Raw genomic sequence first — 24,831 nt, forward strand, 5'->3', positions numbered from 1 at the left:
ATAAAACGCTGATCACAAGCTACTCAAGCATTGGTGGACTCCGGTGCTGGCGGTTATTTTATTGACAGTTCATTTGTTGCTGCAAATTCCATACCCCCTGCAGCCTTGTGTTACTCCACTGGCCATCGAGGGCATTGATGAGAGACCTCTGCGACCTGTGCGGGTTACCCACGAGACTGTTCCGATTGATACAGCAATTGGGGCTGTTCACAGGGAATCTGCCTATTTTCAGGTTATTTCATCCCCGCACTACTGGTTTTGTGGTTCCCTTGGCTTCAGCTGCACAATCGGACCTTTGATTGGCAGTCAGCCGAGATCATCTCTTGGTCTCCACAGTGTGGCACTGTTTGCATAAATGGGCCTGTTAAGGTAGTTTGTACCTCCTCGGATTCTGTGTTGCCTCCTGAATATCTTGAGTATCTGGATGTATTTTACAAGATGCATGCTGGTGCCCTTGCTCCTCATCGTCCCTACAAATGTGCTGTAGATCTGCAACCCGATGCGATTCCCATTCATGTCAGGGTTTATCCTCTTTCCGTTGCGGAGAATAAGGCAATGGAGGAGTACGTTGCGGACACGCTCTTCCGGGGACACATTTGCAAGTCCACTTCTGGCTTTTTCTTCGTAAAGAAAAAGGGAGGCGAGTTGAGACCTTGCATTGACTATAGGGCTCTCAATCGCATCACTGTCAAGAACGCCTACTCGATTCTGTTGATTACTGAATTGTAAGGAGCAACAGTCTTTACCAAGCTTGACCTAAGAACAGCATATAACCTCTTATATCAAGGAGGGTGACGAGTGTTTAACCGCGTTTAACACCAGTACCGGTCATTATAAATATCTGTCTTTGGTGTGTTGGACAGATCTAAATTCCTCTCAATGAATGAGGGGAATAGAGAAATAGGAGAGAAAAGGGGCGCACAATAGGGTAGTATGTATATACAGATAAAATTATAATATCATAGGAATTGTGAAGGCTCACCTTTTTTGGTTGTGCAAAATTTAGGCACAACTCTATTGAATGCTTTAAAGTGATGAGACTTATCTTCCGGAACTGCAGCCGCAGATTGTGAGTGCTTTTTGATGGGATGTCCAGTCCCACAAAAGGAAAAATGGAAACAGTCTCACAAGTATGATAGTTCTTCTTTAATGGAAACAACGCGTTTCGGGGAGTGAAACTTCCCCTTCATCAGGTTTCATAGTATTACAATAAACAGACAAATATTTATAGGCGCAGAATAACAAAAAACAAAAAACAAAAAAAGCCAAAAACGGGTACCTGGGCCCCGCCCCTAGGGGCGGAGCTACAAAAACTGGTATGTGGGATCCGCCCCTAGGGGCGGAGCTACCACAAAAATGGCCACCTGGTGCCTGCCCCCTAGGGGCGGAGCTACCTGCAGGTGTCAATTCAGACATCAGGTAAACTCAATCTAATCAAATTTCATCTTACTATGGTGTAATTCTGTGTAAGTTCAATAAAAAACGAGTATCATAAACATTTATTTCAAGTAAAGACATTTCTGTGTATTTAACACATATACATTATGTGACTGCAGGAGGTCACATGATCGGACTGCAGACTGGAGACATGCGCATCCTCTGGTGATCGGTTCTCTCTCTCATATGGAAGTGCAGGGGGAGAAGGAGAGAGGCCGATCACCATGGGCTCCTGTCTCTGTATGTGTGAATACTTTGCTGTCTGCAGGAGGCCGCCGGCCAGGGGGCGTGTCCGTCTGTGACTTCATGACCATGTGATCGCAACCTTCTGCTCACATGGTCCGTTGCCAGGACAACGGGAATGCTTTGGTTTCAGGCCACAATTAGGTGATATGAAAGAGCTCTGCCCTGGTGTATTAAGGGAATTCAATAGACCGGGTTACAGCTCTGTATATTGATTTAGGATAGCTCTGCATATTACATATGCTTGGAGTGCATACTAAAATCATAATTATTATAAATGAGGGGTAAAAAATGAATGAAGGGTAATCACATAATTATCAGATAATAGATAATTGATAAATAGGGTGTATATAAAATTAATAGGTAATATGAATAAAATCCAATAGCACTGTTTAAGTAAAAATCAAAATAAAGACTACTCATGATTGGTAAAAATATAAAATAAAATTGTTTATAATAAAAATATACAATATAGTGGGATATAAATATAGATATAAAATCAGAGTGATTTCAGATATGCCGTTTCCTTAATGCTAGTTATTTTCTTGTATATTAAAAGGTACTCAGAGGGCACATAATATATTATAATATTTTGGTACATTATTTTATTTTTGTTTTTTATTATTCTATATTTTTATTTCTATTTTTATTTTCATTATTATTTGTATGGGACATATTGTTTGTTATATATCTAACGTTGGATACTTGGACTTTATAGATTAATTTCAAATGCCTTGTTAAGGCCATAGGGATTGAAGCTGTTTAATTTTAAAATCCAGTACATCTCTCGGCATCTGATGTACTGGATGTCTTTCTGGAGATGGATTGGGATCTGTTCTATAGGTGTCACAGAGAATCCGACTGTATTACCCTCGTGCTGTTCCGTTGCGTGTCTGGAGACGCTATGTTTCATAAATTTCTTTTTGATATTTGACCTATGCTTATTAAATCTGTTGCGTAGGGTTTGAATGGTGCTGCCATACAAATAATAATGAAAATAAAAATAGAAATAAAAATATAGAATAATAAAAAACAAAAATAGAATAATGTACCAAAATATTATAATATATTATGTGCCCTCTGAGTACCTATAAATATTTGTCTGTCTATTGTAATACTATGAAACCTGATGAAGGGGAAGTTTCACTCCCCGAAACACGTTGTTTCCATTAAAGAAGAACTATCATACTTGTGAGACTGTTTCCATTTGTGGACTTGTGCCAAAGCAGAATTTCTCTCTTATTGCCATTATAAATATCTGGTCATGCCTTTTTTAGCTTGTGCAATGCGCCTGCCTGCTGAGTTCCTTAATGATGTCAATCGTGATATGCTGCAGCAATGTCTGGTGGTCTATGACATCTTGGTTTATTCAGACTCCATTGAATTACACTACCTGGATATTAGACAGGTGCTTCAACGGTTACGTAGGAATGGGCTTTTCTGTAAGCTTGAGAAATGTGAATTTTACCTGTCTCAGGTTGTTTTCTTGGGCTATATCATTTCTGCTGAAGGGTTCTCTATGACCTGTCAGAAGGTTTTGGCAGTTCTGCAATGGCCTCACCCCAACTATTATCAGAAAAGTATCAGGAATTTTTCTGCACTGGCCAAACCCATCTCAGATCTGACTAAGAAGGGCAGCGATCCCCACAATTGGATGCCTGCTGCTTCCCAGGCTTTTGAGGACCTCAAGTCTGCTTTCGCTCAGATTTTGTCTCATCCCAATCCTGGTTAGTCCTTTGTCCTAGAGGTGGATGCGTCTGAGACAGGAGTAGGCGCCCTCCTTTCGCAGTGTCAGACACCTGTTGGACCCTTGCTTCCTTGTGGGTTCTACTCTAAGAAGCTGTCTCTAGCAGAATTAAATTACGAGATTGGAGACAGAGAGCTCTTCGCTATCATCCTGGCTCTCAAAGAGTGGAGATACATGCTTGAAGGTTCCCGATCTTATTCTTACTGACCATAAGAATCTGACGTATCTCTCTGAGGCCAAGAGGCTTACACCCTGTCAGGCTAGATGGACCTTAATCTTGTCTCATTTTAACTATGTGGTCTCCTATTTCCTAAGAATGTTAAGGCTGATGTCTTGTCTCGCCAGTATTCTGAGTTGTCCAGAGAGGATTCCGTACCGACGCCAGTCATACCTTCCAATCATATCCTGGCTGCTATCCGCACCAACTTGACCTCTCCTCTTGGGGAACGGATCTTGGCTGCTCAGTCCAATACACCCACAGAGAGACCTGCTGGCAAATGTTTTGTGCCTGAAGGGTTGTGCATCAAGCGCTGCGCACATACCACAATTCAAGGACTTCCAGTCATCTTGGTAAGAACCAGATGTCCTGGGCTGTTTCCTGTCAGTTCTGGTGGCTGTCTCTCTCCGCACTGATGTTGCCGCGAATGTGGCTGCGTGTTCTGTCTGGGCACAGAACAAACTTCCCGCCGCCTACCCTTGGGTCTACTGCATCTCATTCCCAATGGGGAGCGTCCCTGGTCTCACCTGGCCATGGACTTTATTGTGGAACTTCCTGCATTCCGAGGTTACACGGTTATCCTCATAGTTGTTGATCGGTTCTCCGAGATGTGCCACTCTATTTCATTTAGGAAGCTGCCTACCACTCAGGAGCTGGCCTCGGTGTTTGCCAGGGAGGTCTTCCGTTTACACGGGTTGCTTAAGGAGATTGTCTCAGACCGCAGGAGCCAATTTGTCTCTAGGTTCTGGCGTGCCTTTTTTTTCTTAGTTGGGTGTTCACCTCTCCCTCTCCTCAGCCTACCATTCGCAGTCTAATGGTGCCGCTGAATCAATGAAAAATCCAGCAAGCCACCAATATGTTGCAAATATTAATCTTCTTTATTGCTCAGTAGATTATTTCAAATTTTTCAAATAACGCGTTTCGGCATATAGCCTTCATCAACAGATACATGTCATGATTCACAGTGACTCTTATATATACACATCAATCAATCAAAGTGACATCATTCACCCCCTTATGGGTGGAAACAAAAACATAGACCAACCAATTTCTTAGTTTCACTATAGTGCGAGAACACACATAACAGAAGAGATTTCACAATATCGAAAATAGTGGATCAGCGAGTAATTTCTACAATAAAGGTAAAGAAAGAAATTATTTGAATCAAGCAACACAAAAACGTATACATAATCTCATAACCTTGTAACCTCATAATCGCGATTTAGACCCTTGGGATGCAATGTATCAAGAGTATGTATCCAAAATGCCTCTCTACGAAGTAAAAGCTTTTTTATATCGCCTCCTCTCCTTGGTCTCACAACTTGCTCCAAAACTTGAAACCTTAACTGAGATATGGAATGTCTACATTTATCAAAGTGGTAAGGCAACGGTAGTAATAGATTTTTAGTCCTAATTGTGGACTTATGCTTGCATATCCTGTCCCTCACCGTTTGCATAGTTTCCCCCACATACGCAAGCCCGCATGGGCATTTGATCAAATAGATCACATTTTTTGACTCAGGTAAAAAAAAATTCAGTTAATCAATTTTGAAGGCCTTTCCTGTTTGAGGATGGTATACCTCAGAACTCTTAATTATATGGGAACATTAAAGACAATGCAGGCACGGAAATGTGCCTTTTTTTGATTGTCCTCAATGTGCTCTGTCTCAATGTTACCTTTTTACTCCCTAAATCTGCATGGACTAATTTGTCCCTCGGACTGGGGCTCTTTTTGGTACAGATCAGTGGTGGATTTTAGTGGTGGATTTTTAAATTCCTCCACATTTGGGTACGCTTTGGTTAAGATACTCCAATATTTACTAATCACACCATCTATACTCGCATTTTAGGGATATTTATGCATAAACACTATGCGCTGTTGTGTTCACTACCTCGAGTATCTTGAGATGGGGAATCAGTTCTAGCTTTCTCTAAAATGGACCTCGGGTCCACTGAATCTCACAGCCATTTCCTGCAATCTGTGGTGCCGCATAAGTGGGACAGAAACAATTATTTTTATTCTCTGAAACTGTGACTTTTGTATTGCTTTCTTCAGTGAGGGTGGGCACTTGTAAAATGTAAAATGCTATTCCTGTCCGTCTCTTTCCTGAGCAAATCAGTTGAGAGACGACCGTACTCATCCTTTATTACCACAGTATCCAAAAAGCTCACCTTCTGCTTATCACAGGTAATAGTAAATTTAAGACCATCACAGACCCTGTTCAGAAATTCAAAGAACTTTGATAGGATATCACATGGCCCCGCCCACACGCAAAAAATATAGTCTATAAATCTTTTCCAAATAAGTATATTTTCTTGGTATATTGCTATAGACAAAAGACTCCTCAAAGGCTGACATAAACGCATTTGCGTAGGGCGGGGCCACATTCGATCCCATTGCGGTTCCCCGTTGCTGCAAATAATATGCATCTTCAAACATAAAATAATTGTTGTACAACACCAATCGTAGCATATGTAGAAAAAATTCCTGTTGTGTCGTTGGGTAGTCAGTAGTTAATAGTATATCGGCCACCGCCTGAATCTATTTCTCATAATCAATTGATGTATAGAGACTCACCGCATCAATTGTCACGAGCCAACTATCCACCGGGATGGAATGTAGGTCCGTAATTGCTTTCAAAAATTGTGTTGTATCCAACAAAAACAAGTGTTTTTTATCAAGGGTGTTAAGACCTTTTCCAGGGTGATCGATAAGGGGGACAATATCGAATCCACCGAGGCCACTATTGGACGCCCGCTAATATGGTGCCGCTGAGCATTCCAACCAAGCCCTGGAGTAATTTATCCACTGCTGTATCACTGACCATCATGACAATTAGGTTGATCTGCTGCCCTAAGCGGAGTTTGCCAGGAACTCTGCCATCAATTCATCCTTCGGAATGTCTCTGTTTATGGCAAATTTTTGTTTCCAGCCCTCTGTGTTGCCTGAGTCGTTCTTGCCACAGGACATTCCGGCTGTGGAGGTGTCACATCTGTGACAGGTCTCAGAAGGTCTGAAAGGTAAATGTCACGGATGTAGTAGGGGAGAACACCAAAAGACAATCAAGAAGGAAGGGGAAAGACACTAGGCCTCACCGCTAGGGCTTATAAAATCCTGCTCCTGGCCCTAACTCCTATCCGTATGGGCACTTCTCGATGGTAGAGATACCCATACACGGGAACCTAGAAAACCCTGGTGACCCTTAGATGCCCTAAAGATAATGACAGGGCAGAGACCACCCGTTCCTAGTAAACAACCAGGGGGGAATTCAAAACACTTCAGGAACTGCATGAAAACCAGATTGAACACGTGCGCCATGCAGGGCGCATGGTTCAGCCCTCCTTGATGCAGCCACGTCGTCAGTCACCATAGTTCCGATTTTGAGTTGTCGCAGAGAAAGCCATGATTCGATTTCTTGATGAAGGACATGGAGCAGTTCCTCCCCTGTGTGACTTTGTTCGCCAAGATTATTGAGGTGTAGAACAGCGTGACACCGCTGTGCCTTGCACATGAGGTATGCTGGAGGAGCACTGTAAATTGTCACTACAGTGGAAGCTGAGGACACGGTGGTGGATGAGGAGGTAGATCAATGGCGTGAAAACGTCAAGGCAGAAGCAGCATCATCTGGCCAAGTTGCTGGTGTGGCTTGGCAGGAACCACATTCACCCAGTGTGCCGTAAACGACGGTAATGTATTGTCCCTGACCATAGTTACAGCTCCACACGTCGGCGCTGCCGTGCACTTTAGAAGACGCCAGCAGGCTTAATGACTGGCCCACCTTCTGTTCTACATATTTGTGCAGGCCTGGTACTGCCTTTTTGGCAAAGAAATTACGACTTGGGACTCTCCACCTCGGCTCGGCACAAGCCATCATTTCTCTGAAAAGTGCAGAATCCACCACCTGGAAAGGTATGGACTGCAGTACCAGCAATTTGCAGTAAAAAAAGTCACTAGTATACGTATCTGTATCTGTAAACTTGCGCTGCAGGTTTTCAATGCGATGTGGGAAGTTCACAGAAGCAAGTAAATCAAGAAAGTAGAAAACCGCGCTGCTTGATACACCTCCTCCCAGCGGCATAGCTATAGGGGGTGCAGACAGGGCTGGTGCAAGGATTTTTGCCACCCTAGGCAAAAGCTAATTTTGCCGCCCCCTTGACTCCACCCATTGACCACACCCCTTTACCCGCCCCTTTTTCAGCCACCTATTGCATGTAACATTTATCTATGGTTGTGTACCCTGTGCCAGTCTGACTATGGTCGCGTACCCTGTGCCAGTCTGACTTTTGACATGTATATATAATATCCAGCCATTGTCTGCCACCTAGTACCATCCCAGTGATGCCAATCACTCTGCGCTGTTCAGCAGGTTGGCACACCAAACACGAGCAGAGCCACCTATTCACTGCCAGGCGCCATTCAGCCACTGTCTGAAATCCTGTGCCACCAGGGCAACATAAAACAGCATACTGCCTCGTGACCTCTGCCAGTCTGGAACTGTCCTGCACCGTGTACCATTCATAGCCCTTTAGACAGTCTGTGCCACCCATTAGGCTCCATGTGCAACTGCTGGGCACCCTGTGCCAGTCAGAATCTATGGCCCCTAGTCAAGCAGCAGGAGTGCCCTGACCACTGTACACAAGTGTGTGCCACCCTGCTGCCAGTCACTGTCCTGCAGCCTCTGACACCTTAGTGCAGGTTGTCAGAGTGCGGTTACCAGGGGTGCTCACCAGGTTCTGCTCCTCGTTGTGCTCCAGGTCCACATTGCCTTGGCTCTTGCCAAGATCATGTGTCTTCGGCGCTTGATCCTGTGAAACCCACTTCTGGAGGTCACTGGTCTCGCGGGATTGTGCGCCCGAAGTCAAGGATTTTTGTCAACACAAGCAAATTTACATTTTGGTGCCCCCCCCATCATTTCACATTTCTGCCCCTCATGATTCATGTCCATTTTCTGCCCCTCATGATTCATGTCCATTTCTTGCCCCTTCCCCATCATTTCACATTTCTGCCTCTCATGATTCATGTCCATTTTCTGCCCCTCATGATTCATGTCCATTTCTTGCCCCCCCATGTGCTAATATCATAGTGCCATCCTCTCCCCCTGCCCCCTAATGTGCCAGTATCAAGTGCCTCTCTCCTCCCCCCTCCATGTGCCAGTATCATGGCGCCAATAGCCCCCCTCTCCGTGGCTGTAAAGTAACAGTCCGGTATAAAAAAAATAAAAAAAACACTTTCAGAAAAGTTTGTCCTGGGATTCAAACTCACAACCTCTACACATCAGGGGCAAGGTATTTACCCTCACAGCTATGAAAGCTGTCTAGCTAATTACGTAAAACAAATATATATAAGACTTCTACTCAGGGCCGTCTTTACTAAGGGGCAAAAGGGGCAGCTGCCCCGGGCCCAGTTGCTCCTGGGGGGCCCAAGGCAGCTACCTCTTGAGCCCTGCTAGCTACTGCCCCGGGTGTCAAGCTGTCTGTGTACTTTAACGTTGTGATCTAGGACCTTAGATGACATCATCACCATGTGACCAATAACCTAGCAATTACTGGTCACATGGCTATGAGGTCATCACAGGTCCTAGCAGGAGTGTTGCATAAGTTAACTGTGGAGCTGTTTTGTGTGTAGATTACATCATAAAAAGGTGACAGGGGCTGTTATGTTATATTGTTAATATACTGTAAACTACTGTATAGTGGGGTGCTGTATATTGTGTGGGGGCCTGTATACTGTGTGGGACTGTATACTGTGTGGTGGGCTGTATACTGTGTGGGGCTGTATACTGTGGGGGGGCCTGTATACTGTGTGGTGGGCTGTATACTGTGTGGTGGGCTGTATACTGTGTGGGGGCCTGTATACTGTGTGGTGGGCTGTATACTGTGTGGGGCTGTATACTGTGGGGGGGCCTGTATACTGTGTGGTGGGCTGTATACTGTGTGGTGGGCTGTATACTGTGTGGGGGCCTGTATACTGTGTGGTGGGCTGTATACTGTGTGGTGGGCTGTATACTGTGTGGGGGGCTGTATACTGCGTGGGGGGCTGTATACTGTGTGTGGGGGGGGGCTGTATACTGTGTGGGGGGTATGTATACTGTGGGGGGGGCTGTATACTGTGTGGGGACCTGTATACTGTGTGGGGGCCTGTATACTGTGTGGGGGTCTGTATACTTTGGGGGGCCTTATACTGTGTGGTGGGCTGTATACTGTGTGTGGGGGCTGTATACTGTGTGGGGGTCTGTATACTTTGGGGGGCCTTATACTTTGGGGGGCCTTATACTGTGTGGTGGGCTGTATACTGTGTGTGGGGGCTGTATACTGTGTGTGGGGGCTGTATACTGTGTGTGGGGGCTGTATACTGTGTGGGGGTCTGTATACTGTGTGGGGGCCTGTATACTGTGGGGGGCCTGTATACTGTGTGGGGTCTGCATACTGTGGGGGGGGGTCTGTATAGTGTGGGGGGCTGTATATTGTAGAGTGCTATACTGCTGTACTGTATACTATGGGGGTCTGTATACTGTGGGTGCGGTATAGTGTGGAGTGCTATACTGCTTTACTGTATAGTGTGGGGGGGGCTGTATCGTGTATACTTTTGGGTGCTGTATACAGTGAGGTGTTGTATACTGTGAGGTGTTGTATACTGTGGGGTGCTGTACATTGTGGGCTGCTATACTGCTCTACTATATACTGTGGGGTACTGTATAGTGTGGGGTGCTATACTGCACACTGTGGGGTCCGGGGGTGCACTGTAACACTAGGGCCGAGCCCCGGTCTCCTTCCTGCAGAGCGGTGCCCACTTCCAGCCTGAGCCCAGCTGCCCAGAACACTGATCCTGAGCCGCTGGAGTCTTCAAAACTGGAAGTATTTACAGTCATTCACTGTACTCTACCAGATGTGTGGATTTTTTGTGTGTGTGTTGTGATGGAGGCCGTGATTGCCTGCTAAGGTGTGGGAACGCGGGATCCGGGGGGCCCAAGTACATTTTTGCCCAGGGTCCAATCAATATTAAAGACGGCCCTGCTTCTACTGTAGGTAACTTTGATACCTAGTGTACATCCATACACATGACAGCTGCCCCAGTACACAGTGTATGGATGTAGCAGAGCTGGGTGTGTTGGGGCAGCTGTCATGTGCATGGTTGTACACTAGGTAGCAAAGTTACCTACAGTAGAAGTCTTATATTTTTCTAAGTAACTAGCAAGACAGCTTTCATAGCTTTGAGGGAAAATGCCTTGCCTCTGATGTGTAGAGGTCGTGAGTTCAAATCCCAGGACAAACTTTTCTGAAAGGTAGTTTAAATACAGGTCCTTCTCCAAAAATTAGCATATTGTGATAAAGTTCATTATTTTCTGTAATGTACTGATAAACATTAGACTTTCATATAGTTTAGATTCATTACACACAACTGAAGTAGTTCAAGCCTTTTATTGTTTTAATATTGATGATTTTGGCATACAGCTCATGAAAATCCAAAATTCCTATCTCCAAAAATTAGCATATTTCATCCGACCAATAAAAGAAAAGTGTTTTTAATACAAAAAAAGTCAACCTTCAAATAATTATGTTCAGTTATGCACTCAATACTTGGTCGGGAATCCTTTTGCAGAAATGACTGCTTCAATGCGGCGTGGCATGGAGGCAATCAGCCTGTGGCACTGCTGAGGTGTTGGAGGCCCAGGATGCTTCGATAGCGGCCTTAAGCTCATCCAGAGTGTTGGGTCTTGCGTCTCTCAACTTTCTCTTCCCAATATCCCACAGATTCTCTATGGGGTTCAGGTCAGGAGAGTTGGCAGGCCAATTGAGCACAGTAATACCATGGTCAGTAAACTATTTACCAGTGGTTTTGGCACTGTGAGCAGGTGCCAGGTCGTGCTGCAAAATGAAATCTTCATCTCCATAAAGCTTTTCAGCAGATGGAAGCATGAAGTGCTCCAAAATCTCCTGATAGCTAGCTGCATTGACCCTGCCCTTGATAAAACACAGTGGACCAACACCAGCAGCTGACATGGCACCCCAGACCGTCACTGACTGTGGGTACTTGACACTGGGCTTCAGGCATTTTGGCATTTCCCTCTCCCCAGTCTTCCTCCAGACTCTGGCACCTTGATTTCCGAATGACATGCAAAATTTGCTTTCATCCGAAAAAAGTACTTTGGACCACTGAGCAACAGCCCAGTGCTGCTTCTCTGTATCCCAGGTCAGGCGCTTCTGCCGTTGTTTCTGGTTCAAAAGTGGCTTGACCTGGGGAATGCGGCACCTGTAGCCCATTTCCTGCACACGCCTGTACACGGTGGCTCTGGATGTTTCTACTCCAAACTCAGTCCACTGCTTCCGCAGGTCCCCCAAGGTCTGGAATCGGTCCTTCTCCACAATCTTCCTCAGGGTCCGGTCACCTCTTCTCATTGTGCAGCGTTTTCTGCCACACTTTTTCCTTCCCACAGACTTCCCACTGAGGTGCCTTGATACAGCACTCTAGGAACAGCCTATTTGTTCAGAAATTTCTTTCTGTGTCTTACCTTCTTGCTTGAGGGTGTCAATGATGGCCTTCTGGACAGCAGTCAGGTCGGCAGTCGCACCCATGATTGCGGTTTTGAGCAATGAACCAGGCTGGGAGTTTTTAAAAGCCTCAGGAATCTTTTGCAGGTGTTTAGAGTTAATTAGTTGATTCAGATGATTAGGTTAATAGCTCGTTTAGAGAACCTTTTCATGATATGCTAATTTTTTTAGATAGGAATTTGGGGTTTTCATGAGCTGTACGCCAAAATCATCAATATTAAAACAATAAAAGGCTTGAACTACTTCAGTTGTGTGTAATGAATCTAAAATATATGAAAGTCTAATGTTTATCAGTACATTACAGAAAATAATGAACTTTATCACAATATGCTAATTTTTTTAGAAGGACCTGTACACCAGGGTCTCGTGGTTGTGTGATTGAACAAACTCATACTCGCAGCGCATCTGGCCGGCAAGTACAGGAAAAGAAGAAGTGAAGTGAAGGGTAGCTCATAGGTAGGGATGAGCGAACCCGAATAGTTCGGGTTCGTACCGAATTTTGGGGTGTCCGTGACACGGACCCGAACCCGAACATTTTCGTAAAAGTCCGGGTTCGGGTTCGGTGTTCGACGCTTTCTTGGCGCTTTTCGAAAGGCTGCAAAGCAGCCAATCAACAAGCTTCATACTACTTGCCCCAAGAGGCCGTCACAGCCATGCCTACTATTGGCATGGCTGTGATTGGCCAGTGCAGCATGTGACCCAGCCTCTGGAGTCACATAGCGCCGCCCGTCACTCTGCTCTGATCAGTATAGGGAGAGGTTGCAGCTGCAACGTTAGTGCGAGATTAGGCAGTGATTAACTCCTCCAAAAGACTTCATTCCGAGATCGATCTGCAGCTGTGGATGATTGAACTGCTGCTATTCAATTGCTCACTGTTTTTAGGCTGCCCAGAGCGTTTTTCAGTCACTTTTTTCTGGGGTGATCGGCGGCCATTTTGTGTCTTGTGGTGTGCCAGCACAAGCTGCCAACAAGTGCATTTAACCCTCAGTAGTGTGGTTGTTTTTTGGCTAAATCCTACATCAGGGTCAAGCTGTCACACCAAGTGCATTTAACCATCAATAGTCTGGTTATTTTTTGGCCATATACTACATCAGGGGCAAGCTGAGCCTGTCACCAAGTGCATTTAACCCTCAAAAGTGCGGTTGTTTTTTGGCTTAATCCTACATCAGGGTCAAGCTGTCACACCAAGTGCATTTAACCATCAATAGTCTGGTTATTTTTTGGCCATATACGACATCAAAGGCAAGCTGAGCCTGTCACCAAGCGCATTTAACCCTCAATAGTGTGGTTGGTCAAGCTGTCACACCAAGTGCATTTAACCATCAATAGTGTGGTTATTTTTTGGCCATATCCCAGTCTAATTCTGTCCGTAAACGTATACCTGTCACCCAGCGCCTAAATAATAGGCCTCAAATTTGTAGTCAGCTAAATCTGTGGTTATTGCTGTGGCTGGGCGAGTTATTTAGTGTCCGTCAAAGCATGTTTTTGTTCTGGGTTGAAATACAATTCCCAATTTAGCAATTCTCTAAATTAGTGGTTTCTGCTGTATCAGGCCTACTTTAAATTTATCCCTAAAAGGGAATATTAGATTCAAGGTGCTGATAGGGTCATTCTCAATAACTTCACACACACGCTACTGTGCATATCCCAGTCTAATTCTGTCAGTAAACGTATACCTGTCACCCAGCGCCTAAATAATAGGCCTCAAATTTATAGTCATCCAAATCTGTCGTTATTGCTGTAGCTGGTCAATTTATTTAGTGTCCGTGAAAGCACAGTTTTTGTTCTGGGTTGAAATACAATTCCCAATTTAGCAATTCTCTAAATTAGTGGTTTCTACTGTATCAGACCTCCTTTAAATCTATCCCTAAAAGGGTAGATTAGATTCAAGGTGCAGATAGGGTCATTCTCAATAACTTCACACACACGCTACTGTGCATATCCCAGTCTAATTCTGTCTGTAAACGTATACCTGTCACCCAGCGCCTAAATAATAGGCCTCAAATTTATAGTCAGCTAAATCTGTGGTTACTGCTGTGCCTGTATTAGTGTAATATGGTACCTAAATAGATAGCCAGATAGTGTTAGGTGTCTTTAAAAAAAGGCCTGAATTTGAATTCAATACATTGGGCCAAATAATATTTTTGTTGTTGTGGTGAACGATAACAATAAGGAAAACATCTAGTAAAGGACGCGGACATGGTCGTGGTGGTGTTAGTGGACCCTCTGGTGCTGGGGGGGAACGTGGCCGTTCTGCCACAGCCACACGTCCTAGTGTACCAACTACCTCAGGTCCCAGTAGCCGCCATAATTTACAGCGATATTTAGTGGGGCCCAATGCCGTTCTAAGGATGGTAAGGCCTGATCAGGGACAGGCATTAGTCAATTGGGTGGCCGACAGTGGATCCAGTACGTTCACATTATCTCCCACCCAGTCTTCTGCAGAAAGCGCACAGATGGTGCCTGAAAACCAAGCCCATCAGTCTGTCACATCACCCCCATGCATACCAGGGAAACTGTCTGAGCCTCAAGTTATGCAGCAGTCTCTTATGCTGTTTGAAGACTCTGCTGGCAGGGTTTCCAAAGGGCATCCACCTAGCCCTTCCCTAGCGGTGGAAGACATAGAATGCACTGACGCACAACCACTTATGTTACCTCATGATGAGGACATGGGAATACCACCTCAGCACGTCTCTGATGATGACGAAACACAGGTGCCAACTGCTGCGTCTTTCTGCAGTGTGCAGACTGAACAGGAGGTCAGGGATCAAGACTGGGTGGAAGACGATGCAGGGGATGATGAGGTCCTAGACTTCACATGGAATGAAGGTCGTGCCACTGACTTTCACAGTTCGGAGGAAGAGGCAGTGGTGAGACCGAGCCAACAGCGTAGCAAAAGAGGGAGCAGTGGGCAAAAGCAGAACACCCGCCGCCAAGAGACTCCGCCTGCTACTGACCGCCGCCATCTGGGACCGAGCACCCCAAAGGCAGCTTCAAGGAGTTCCCTGGCATGGCACTTCTTCAAACAATGTGCTGACGACAAGACCCGAGTGGTTTGCACACTGTGCCATCAGAGCCTGAAGCGAGGCATTAACGTTCTGAACCTTAACACAACTTGCATGACCAGGCACCTGCATGCAAAGCATGAACTGCAGTGGAGTAAACACCTTAAAAACAAAGAAGTCACTCAGGCTCCCCCTGCTACCTCTTCTGCTGCTGCTGCCTCGTTGTCTTCTGCTGCTGCCGCCTCGGCCTCTTCCTCCGCCTCTGGAGGAACGTTGGCACCTGCCGCCCAGCAAACAGGGGATGTACCACCAACACCACCACCTCCGTCACCAAGCATCTCAACCATGTCACATGGCAGCATTCAGCTCTCCATCTCACAAACATTTGAGAGAAAGCGTAAATTACCACCTAGCCACCCTCGATCCCTGGCCCTGAATGCCAGCATTTCTAAACTACTGGCCTATGAAATGCTGTCATTTAGGCTGGTGGACACAGACAGCTTTGAACAGCTCATGTCGCTTGCTGTTCCACAGTATGTGGTTCCCAGCCTGCACTACTTCTCCAAGAGAGCCGTGCCTTCCCTGCACAACCAAGTATCCGATAATATCAAGTGTGCACTGCGCAACGCCATCGGTGGCAAGGTCCACCTAACCACAGATACGTGGACCAGTAAGCACGGCCAGGGACGCTATATCTCCCTAACTGCACATGGGTAAATGTAGTGGCAGCTAGGCCCCAGGTGGAGAGCTGTTTGGCGCACGTCCTTCCGCCGCCAAGGATCGCAGGGCAACATTCTTTGCCTCCTGATGCCACCTCCTCCTACTCAGCTTCCTAATCCTCTTCTTCCACCTGCTCATCCAGTCAGCAACACACCTTGACCACCAACTTCAGCACAGCCCGGGGTAAACGTCAGCAGGCCATTCTGAAACTCATATGTTTGGGTGACAGGCTCCACACCGCACAGGAGTTGTGGCAGGGTATAGAACAACAGACCGACGAGTGGTTGCTGCCGGTGAGCTTCAAGCCCGGCCTGGTGGTGTGCGATAATGGGCAAAATCTCGTTGCAGCTCTGAGACTAGCCAGTTTGACGCACATCCCTTGCTTGGCACATGTGCTGAATTTGGTGGTGCAGAAGTTCATTCACAGCTATCCCGACATGTCACAGCTGCTGCATAAAGTGCGGGCCGTCTGTTCGCGCTTCCGGCGTTCACATCCTGTCGCTGCTTGCCTGTCTGCGCTACAGCGTAACTTCGGCCTTCCCGCTCACCGCCTCATATGCGACGTGCCCACCAGGTGGAACTCCACCTTGCACATGCTGGACAGACTGTGCGAGCAGCAGCAGGCCATAGTGGAGTTTCAGCTGCAGCACGCACGGGTCAGTCGCACTGCGGAACAGCACCACTTCACCACCAATGACTGGGCCTCCATGCGAGACCTGTGTGCCCTGTTGCACTGTTTCGAGTACTCCACCAACATGGCCAGTGGCGATGATGCCGTTATCAGCGTTACAATACCACTTCTATGTCTCCTTGAGAAAACACTTAGGGCGATGATGGAAGAGGAGGTGGCCCAGGAGGAGGAGGAGGAGGAAGAGGGGTCATTTTTAGCACTTTCTGGCCAGTCTCTTCGAAGTAACTCAGAGGGAGGTTTTTTGCAACAGCAGAGGCAAGGTACAAATGTGGCCAGCCAGGGCCCACTACTGGAGGACGAGGATGAGGATGAGGATGAAGCATGGTCACAGCGGGGTGGCACCCAACGCAGCTCGGGCCCATCACTGGTGCGTGGCTGGGGGGAAAGGCAGGACGATGACGATACGCCTCCCACAGAGGACAGCTTGTCCTTACCCCTGGGCAGCCTGGCAAACATGAGCGACTACATGCTGCAGTGCCTGCGCAATGACAGCAGAGTTGCCCACATTTTAACGTGTGCAGACTACTGGGTTGCCACCCTGCTGGATCCACGGTACAAAGACAATGTGCCCACCTTACTTCCTGCACTGGAGCGTGATAGGAAGATGCGCGAGTACAAGCGCACGTTGGTAGACGCGCTACTGAGAGCATTCCCAAATGTCACAGGGGAACAAGTGGAAGGCCAAGGCCAAGGCAGAGGAGGAGCAAGAGGTCGTCAAGGCAGCTGTGTCACGGCCAGCTCCTCTGAGGGCAGGGTTAGCATGGCAGAGATGTGGAAAAGTTTAGTCAACACGCCACAGCTAACTGCACCACCACCTGATACGCAACGTGTTAGCAGGAGGCAACATTTCACTAACATGGTGGAACAGTAGGTGTGCACACCCCTCCACGTACTGACTGATGGTTCGGCCCCATTCAACTTCTGGGTCTCTAAATTGTCCACGTGGCCAGAGCTAGCCTTTTATGCCTTGGAGGTGCTGGCCTGCCCGGCGGCCAGCGTTTTGTCTGAACGTGTATTCAGCACGGAAGGGGGCATCATTACAGACAAACGCAGCCGCCTGTCTACAGCCAATGTGGACAAGCTGACATTCATAAAAATGAACCAGACATGGTTCCCACAGGACCTGTCCATCCCTTGTGCAGATTAGACATTAACTACCTCCCCTTAACCATATATTATTGTACTCCAGGGCACTTCCTCATTCAATCCTATTTTTATTTTCATTTTACCATTATATTGCGAGGCAAACCAAAGTTGAATGAACCTCTCCTCTGTCTGGGTGCCGGGGCCTAAATATATGACAATGGACTGTTACAATGTTTGGTGGCGTGAAGCATGATTCTCTGCTATGACATGCAGACTGATTCTCTGCTGACATGAAGCCAGATTCTCTGTTATGGGACCTCTCTCCTCTGCCTGGGTGCCAGGGCCTAAATTTATGACAATGGACTGTTACAGCGGTGGGTGACGTGAAGCATGATTCTCTGCTATGATATGAAGACTGATTCTCTGCTGACATGAAGCCAGATTCTGTGTTATGGGACCTCTCTCTTCTGCCTGGGTGCCGGGGCCTAAATATCTGAGAATGGACTGTTCCAGTGGTAGGTGACGTGAAGCCAGATTCTCTGCTATGGGACCTCTTTCCAATTGATATTGGTTAATTTTTATTTATTTTATTTTTATTTTTATTCATCTCCCTATCCACATTTGTTTGCAGTGGATTTACCTACATGTTGCTGCCTTTTGCAGCCCTCTAGCCCTTTCCTGGGCTGTTTTACAGCGTTTTTAGTGCCGAAAAGTTTGACTTGAATGGGGTTCGGGTTCGGGACGAAGTTCGGATCGGGTTCGGATCCCGAACCCGAACATTTCCGGGAAGTTCGGCCGAACTTCTCGAACCCAAACATCCACGTGTTCGCTCAACTCTAATAGCTCAGGCCACAGGTCAAGCCTGCACACCCAGTAGTCAAGGGGTTCATTGCTCCTCAGAGTGTCGATATCTGCAGTTAAGGCGAGGTAGTCTGTCACCTGTCGGTCGAGTCGTTCTCTAAGGCTGGATCCCGAAGGGCTGTGGCGATGTGTAGGACTGAAAAAGCTTTGCATGTCCTCCATCGACAACACATCTGTAAAGCGTCCTGTCCTTGCCGTCGTGGTAGGAGGAGGATTACTTTGACCTCTTCCCCAGTTAGATTCCCATTGTGTGTGACATCCCCTTTATAAGCTGTGTAAAGCATATTTTTTAGTTTGGTTTTGAACTGCTGCATCCTTTTTGACTTCCGGTAATTTGGTAAACATTTCCGCCACTTTCTGCTTATACCGGGGGTCTAGTAGCGTGGCCACCCAGTACAGGTCGTTCTTTTTCATCCATTTTATACGAGGGTCCCTCAACAGACATGACTGCCTCAAAGACCCCATTTGCACAAGGTTGGATGCTGAGCTACTCACTTCCCGTTCCTCCTCCTCACTGATGTCATTGACGGTCTGTTCTTCCCCCCAGCCACGTACAAGACCACGGGTCCCAGATAGGTGACAACGAGCACCCTGGGATGCCTGCTGTGGTTGGTCTTCCTCCTCCCCGAAGCCACATTCCTCCTCTGACTCCTCTTCCTCATACTCCTCTTGCAGCGTTGCCGCAGGTCCGGCAAGCAATGATGACAAGGCTGTTTCTGGTGGTGATGGTGACCACAACTCTTCCTCTTCACGCTCATCTACAGCCTGATCCAACACTCTTCACAGCTCACGCTCCAGGAAGAAAATAAATGGGATGAGGTCGCTGATGGTGCCTTCGGTGCGACTGACTAGGTTTGTCACCTCCTCAAAAGGATGCATGAGCCTACAGTCATTGCGCATGAGCGTCCAGTAACGTGGAAAAAAAATTCCCAGCTCCGCAGAGGCTGTCCTAGCACCCCGGTCATACAAATACTCGTTGACGGCTTTTTCTTGTTGGAGCAGGCGGTCGAACATTAGGAGTGTTGAATTCCAACGTGTCGGGCTGTCGCAAATCAAGCACCTCACTGGCATGTTGTTTCGGCGCTGAATGTCTGAAAAGTGTGCCATGGCCTTGTAGGAATGCCTGAAATGGCCACACACCTTCCTGGCCTGCTTGAGGACGTCCTGTAAGCCTGGGTACTTAGACACAAAACATTGTACGATAAGATTCAACACATGTGCCATGCACGGCACATGCGACAACTTGCCCAAATTCAATGTCGCCAACAAATTGCTTCCATTGTCACACACCACTTTGCCCATCTCCAGTTGGTGCGGGGTCAGCCACTGATCCACCTGTGCGTTCAGGGCGGACAGGAGTGCTGGTCCGATGTGGCTCTCTGCTTTCAGGCAAGTCAACCCTGAGACAGCGTGACACTGTCGTATCCGGGATGAGGAATAGCCCCTGGGGAGCTGGGGGGATTCAGTTGATGTGCAGCCAGATGCCGCAGCAGAAGAGGAATCAGCCGAGGAGGTTATAGAAGAGGATGGAGTAGGAGGAGTAGAGGAGGTGGCAGTAGGCCTGCCTGCAAGTCGTGGCGATGTCACCAACTCCGCTGCAGAGCCACGCATTCCATGCTTGGTAGCTGTCAGCAGGTTGACCCAATGCACAGTGTTGGTGATATACCTGCCCTGACTGTGCTTTGCAGACCAGGTATCAGTGGTCAGATGGACCCTTGCCCCAACACTGTATGCCAGAGATGCCATGACTTCCTTTTCAATCACCGAGTAGAGGTTTGGGATTGCCTTATTAGAAAAAAAAATGTGTCCGGGTACCTTGCACTGTGGTGTCCCATTAGCAACACATTTTTTGAAGGCCTCAGACTCCACCAGCTGGTATGGTAAAAGCTGGCGGGCTAAGGCCCCTTTCACACGAGCGAGTGTTCTGCACGGGTGCGATGCGTGAGTTGAATGCATTGAACACGCACTGAATCCTGACCCATTCATTTCTATGGGGCTGTTCACATGAGCGGTGATTTTAACGCATCACTTATGCGTTGCGTGAAAATCGCAGCATGCTCCTCTTTGTGCGTTGCGGTGCGATAATCCACGCAACGCAGGCCCCATAGAAGTGAATGGGGTTACGTGAAAATTGCAAGCATCTGCAAGCAAGTGCGGATTCGGTGCGATTTTCACTCATGGGTTCTAGGTGACAGTCTTATTTTTCCTTATAACATGGTTATAAGGGAAAATAATAGCATTCTGACTACAGAATGCATAGTATAATAGTGCTGGAAGGGTTAAAAAAATAAAAAAGTTAACTCACCTTATCCTCTTGTTCGCGTAGTTCGTTCCCGGTCTGTTCTTTGCTAGCTGTGGGCTTGGGCTAAAGGACCTGTGGTGATGTCAGATCACATGCTCCATCACTATGGTGATGGACCATGTGATTTGAGCATGTGATCTGACGTCACCACAGGTCATTCAGCCCAAGCCCACAGCTAGCAAAGAACAGACCGGGAATGAACTACGCGAACAAGAGGATAAGGTGAGTTAACTTTTTTATTTTTTTAACCCTTCCAGCACTATTATACTATGCATTCTGTAGTCAGAATGCTATTATTTTCCCTTATAACCATGTTATAAGGGAAAATAATACAATCTTCAGAACATCAAATCCAAGCCCGAACTTCTGTGAAGAAGTTCGGGTTTGGGTACCAAACAGGCGCGATTTTTCTCACGCGAATGCAAAACGCATGACAATGTTTTGCACTCGCGTGGGAAAATTGCGCATTTTCCCGCAACGCACCCGGCTCTTATCCGGGAAAAAACATGACTCCCGTGTGAAAGAGGCCTAAGAGTTCCGTCAAGCCAGCTGTCAGACGCCGGGCAAGGGGGTGACTCTGTGACATTGGCTTCTTACGCTCAAGCATTTCCTTTACAGACACCTGACAGTGGGCAGATGAGATGGAACTGCTCAAGGTGAGAGGCGGAGTGGCGGGTGGTTGAGAGGGGGCAAGGAGGACAGCAGTGGTTGACGTGGCTGAAGATGCTAGACCAGGAGGAGGATGGTGGCTTTGAGCTTGTGTGCTGCTTCTACTCGTCATCATGTGTTGATCCCATAGGCGTTTGTGATGTGTGATCATGTGCCTTCGCAAAGCAGTTGTACCTAAGTGGGTGTTGGATTTCCCACGACTCAGTTTCTTTTGGCACAGGTTGCAAATGGCATCGCTGTTGTCAGAGGCAGACACACAAAAAAAATGCCACACTGCTGAGCTTTGCAATGACGGCATTCTGGTTGTGGCAACAGCATGCGTTGATTGGCGTGCTGTCTGGCTGACCCCGGGTGCCGATACATGCTGTCTGACTGTGCCACTAGCTCCTTGCGACGACCTCCCCCTGCTTCCAACTCGTCTCCTCCTTCTCTCTGTCTCCCCTTCTGAACTTTCCCCCTCTTCTTCTTCTATTCGAGCAGGCACCCACGTGGCATCCACGGACACATCGTCATCCTCAACCACTTCACTTGTATCTGACACCTCAGCAAAGGAATCAGCAGTGGGTACAACATCATCATCATCACCATCACACTGTACGTCCATGTGTGTAATGCTGCCTGACTGAGACATATCCCTGTTATCTACATCTCCTGGCAATAATGGTTGCGCATCACTAATTTCATCCAATTGATGTGTAAATAACTCCTCTGAGGGATCAAGTGAAGCGGCTGTGGTGGCTGTGGTGGTAGTGGTGGTGGTGGCGGCGGGCGGAAGAGTGGTAACTTGAGAGCAGGTGACCAAAGCTGAGCTGGAGGAGGATGGTGGGTCAAGGTTCTTAGCGGAAGCTGTTGAAGATTGGGTGTCCTTTTTAAGCCAATCAACTATTTTCTCTGAATTTTTTGGGTTCAGGGTACGTGCCCTTTGAACACTGGGCATTATTCCAGGGTCAGTGGAAATCACAGCACCACAAACACGACAGCCCCTGCGGCGTGGCCTGCCTCTGCCTGTCAATTTTTATTAGATAAGTGTTACTATGCGTGCAAGGTACTGTGCCACCCTATATAAGTGGTGGGCAGTGGGCACAGTACAGTCTGTGTGGGCCTGACACACACAGGCTTGCAAATGTGACTATATCACAGAAAATTTTTCAATAGAATTCTTTTTTATCTGCAAGGTATTTGGGTGAATGACACCCTGTAACGGTATGAGTGCAGGCCTAGCCACTAGCCAGTGGGCACAATACAGTATGTGTGGGCCTGACACACATGGGCTTGCAAATGTGATTATATCACAGAAACATTTTAAATAGATTTTTTTTTTCCTGCAAGGTATTTGAGTGAATGACACCCTGTAACGGTATGAGTGCAGGCCTAGCCACTAGCAGTATACAGTATGTGTGGGCCTGACACACACGGGCTTGCAAATGTGATCATGATATAGTATAATTTTTTTTTATTTGCAAGGTATTTTCTGTCACACCCTGTATGATTGGTGTGCACTGTGCACACAGTGCTGTCTATGACTGAGCCTGCAGCCTCTCACACACGGGCAGCCAGGCAACTGAAATATATATATATGTATATATATATATATTCTTTTTTTTTAAAAAGCACACTGATGTACCAGCCCTTAAAAGGACTTTTTGGGTGTGCTGTCAGTACGCTGTCCTTACAGCAGATAAGCCTGTGGACACAGAACAATGTCCTAGCTAACGCTTTCCCTATTGAATTAGCAGCAGCAGTACTCTCCCTCCTCTCACTGTAAATGCAGTTTCCGAATGAATCTAAAATGGATGCTGTCCAGGAGGTGGGAGGATCTGCTGCTGATTGGCTGGAATGTGTCTGCTGACTGTGAGGAACAGGGTCAAAGTTTACTCAATGATGATGTATAGGGGGCGGACCGAACATTGCATAAGTTCGCCCGCAGCCGCGAACGCGAACCAGCTATGTTCGCCGGGAACTATTCGACGGCAAATAGTTTGGGACATCACTAGTGCCTACATCTCATGGCTACCTGAGCTCTATGGAAGATGAACTAGCACAGGAGGAGGACAAGTTTAAATGCCCTCAATTTGTATCCAGGCCTAGGTTGTTTATCTGCCCAAGCGACTGGAGAGGAGCAGAAGCAGCTAGAGGGTGATGACAAAGATGACGCGGATGAACCCGACACACTGTAGCAGTGGAGATGGAGGCAGGGAGTGCCTCTGAATCCCTTGCGCAAATGGACAGATGCATGCTGAGCTTCTTGTGTAGCAACAGCCGCATTATCACCATTTGGCAGAGGGATCACTACTGGCTCTCCACAATGTTATACCCTCACTACTGATCCAAAGGGATGAAAAACTTGACTACTATCGAGGCATCCTTTGTAGTCGGTTGGTCGCTGCCTACATGCTCCATCGCCAATCCTCACGAAGGTCTAACCAGGGGGCCCTCTGAACTCATGCTCCACTGCCACAACTGCTGGAGGGGGGGAGGGGGGGGGGGGCAGAAGCAGCACCAGCTCCATCAGCAGCAACTTAAATCTTAAGTCTCCTAACCAGCAGGTGGTGGCATACTTGGTTGGACTACTGGACAGCCACCCTGCCTACTCATTTACAGGGTCACTATTGTGACTCTTCATGCTGTTGCCACCCCTACCAGTCTGTTACAGGGTCACTAGTGTCCCTGTTTGGCCGTGTTGCAAATTGATCATGAGGCCTGTATCACATTGTCAGAATTTTGCGTCAGGATTTGGAAGTCAAAAGCAGGAGTGGGTCCAAATTGCAGAAGACATGCAACTACTTCCATCACATGTTATCTCTCTTTTGGACCCACTACTCTTTTTGCCTTACCAATACCAATCAAATGCTGACCAAATTCTGATGTTTTGAAGGCGGATGCTCAAACTACAGGATCCGAGTGTTTTGGGGTGTTCTTCTGAAGGCAGAGGAGTCGTTAGGTCAAAACATTCGGGGCTTGAGCCCTGGATGTTTTGTCCAGTGCCCTGAATGTTATGCTGGCTTTTTAATTTGGCTTTTCCCCACAGCCCTTGTAATTGTTCGGCTACTTTCTGGGCGGGCATGAGTTCAGTGACTTCGGTGCGCAATCTCGTCCTGCGGCGCGTAATCCTGCGAGACCTGCCACTGTAGGTCACGGGTCTTGTGGAATCACGTGCCGCAGGATGGGATTGCGCACCGAAATGATTGAACTAGCAAGTAGCGGATCAGTGGAAAAAGTACAAGGGGGTGGGGGGATGATCTGTGGTGTTGCCCAGATGGATAGGCCCATAACAGTAGTTATTAACCCATTTCAGCAGTCCCC

General features: G+C 47.3%; 1 protein-coding gene across 1 annotated transcript in view; it reads left to right on the plus strand.

Annotated features, from left to right (window-relative positions):
* GAL (galanin and GMAP prepropeptide) overlaps positions 1–24,831 on the plus strand; it is a 438,263-nt gene that overhangs the window by 136,029 nt on the left and 277,403 nt on the right. The gene's annotated exons all lie outside the window — the stretch shown is intronic.

Source organism: Bufo gargarizans, chromosome 10 (genome assembly GCF_014858855.1).
Source record: "Bufo gargarizans isolate SCDJY-AF-19 chromosome 10, ASM1485885v1, whole genome shotgun sequence".
In the NCBI taxonomy this organism is placed as follows: Eukaryota; Metazoa; Chordata; class Amphibia; order Anura; family Bufonidae; genus Bufo; species Bufo gargarizans.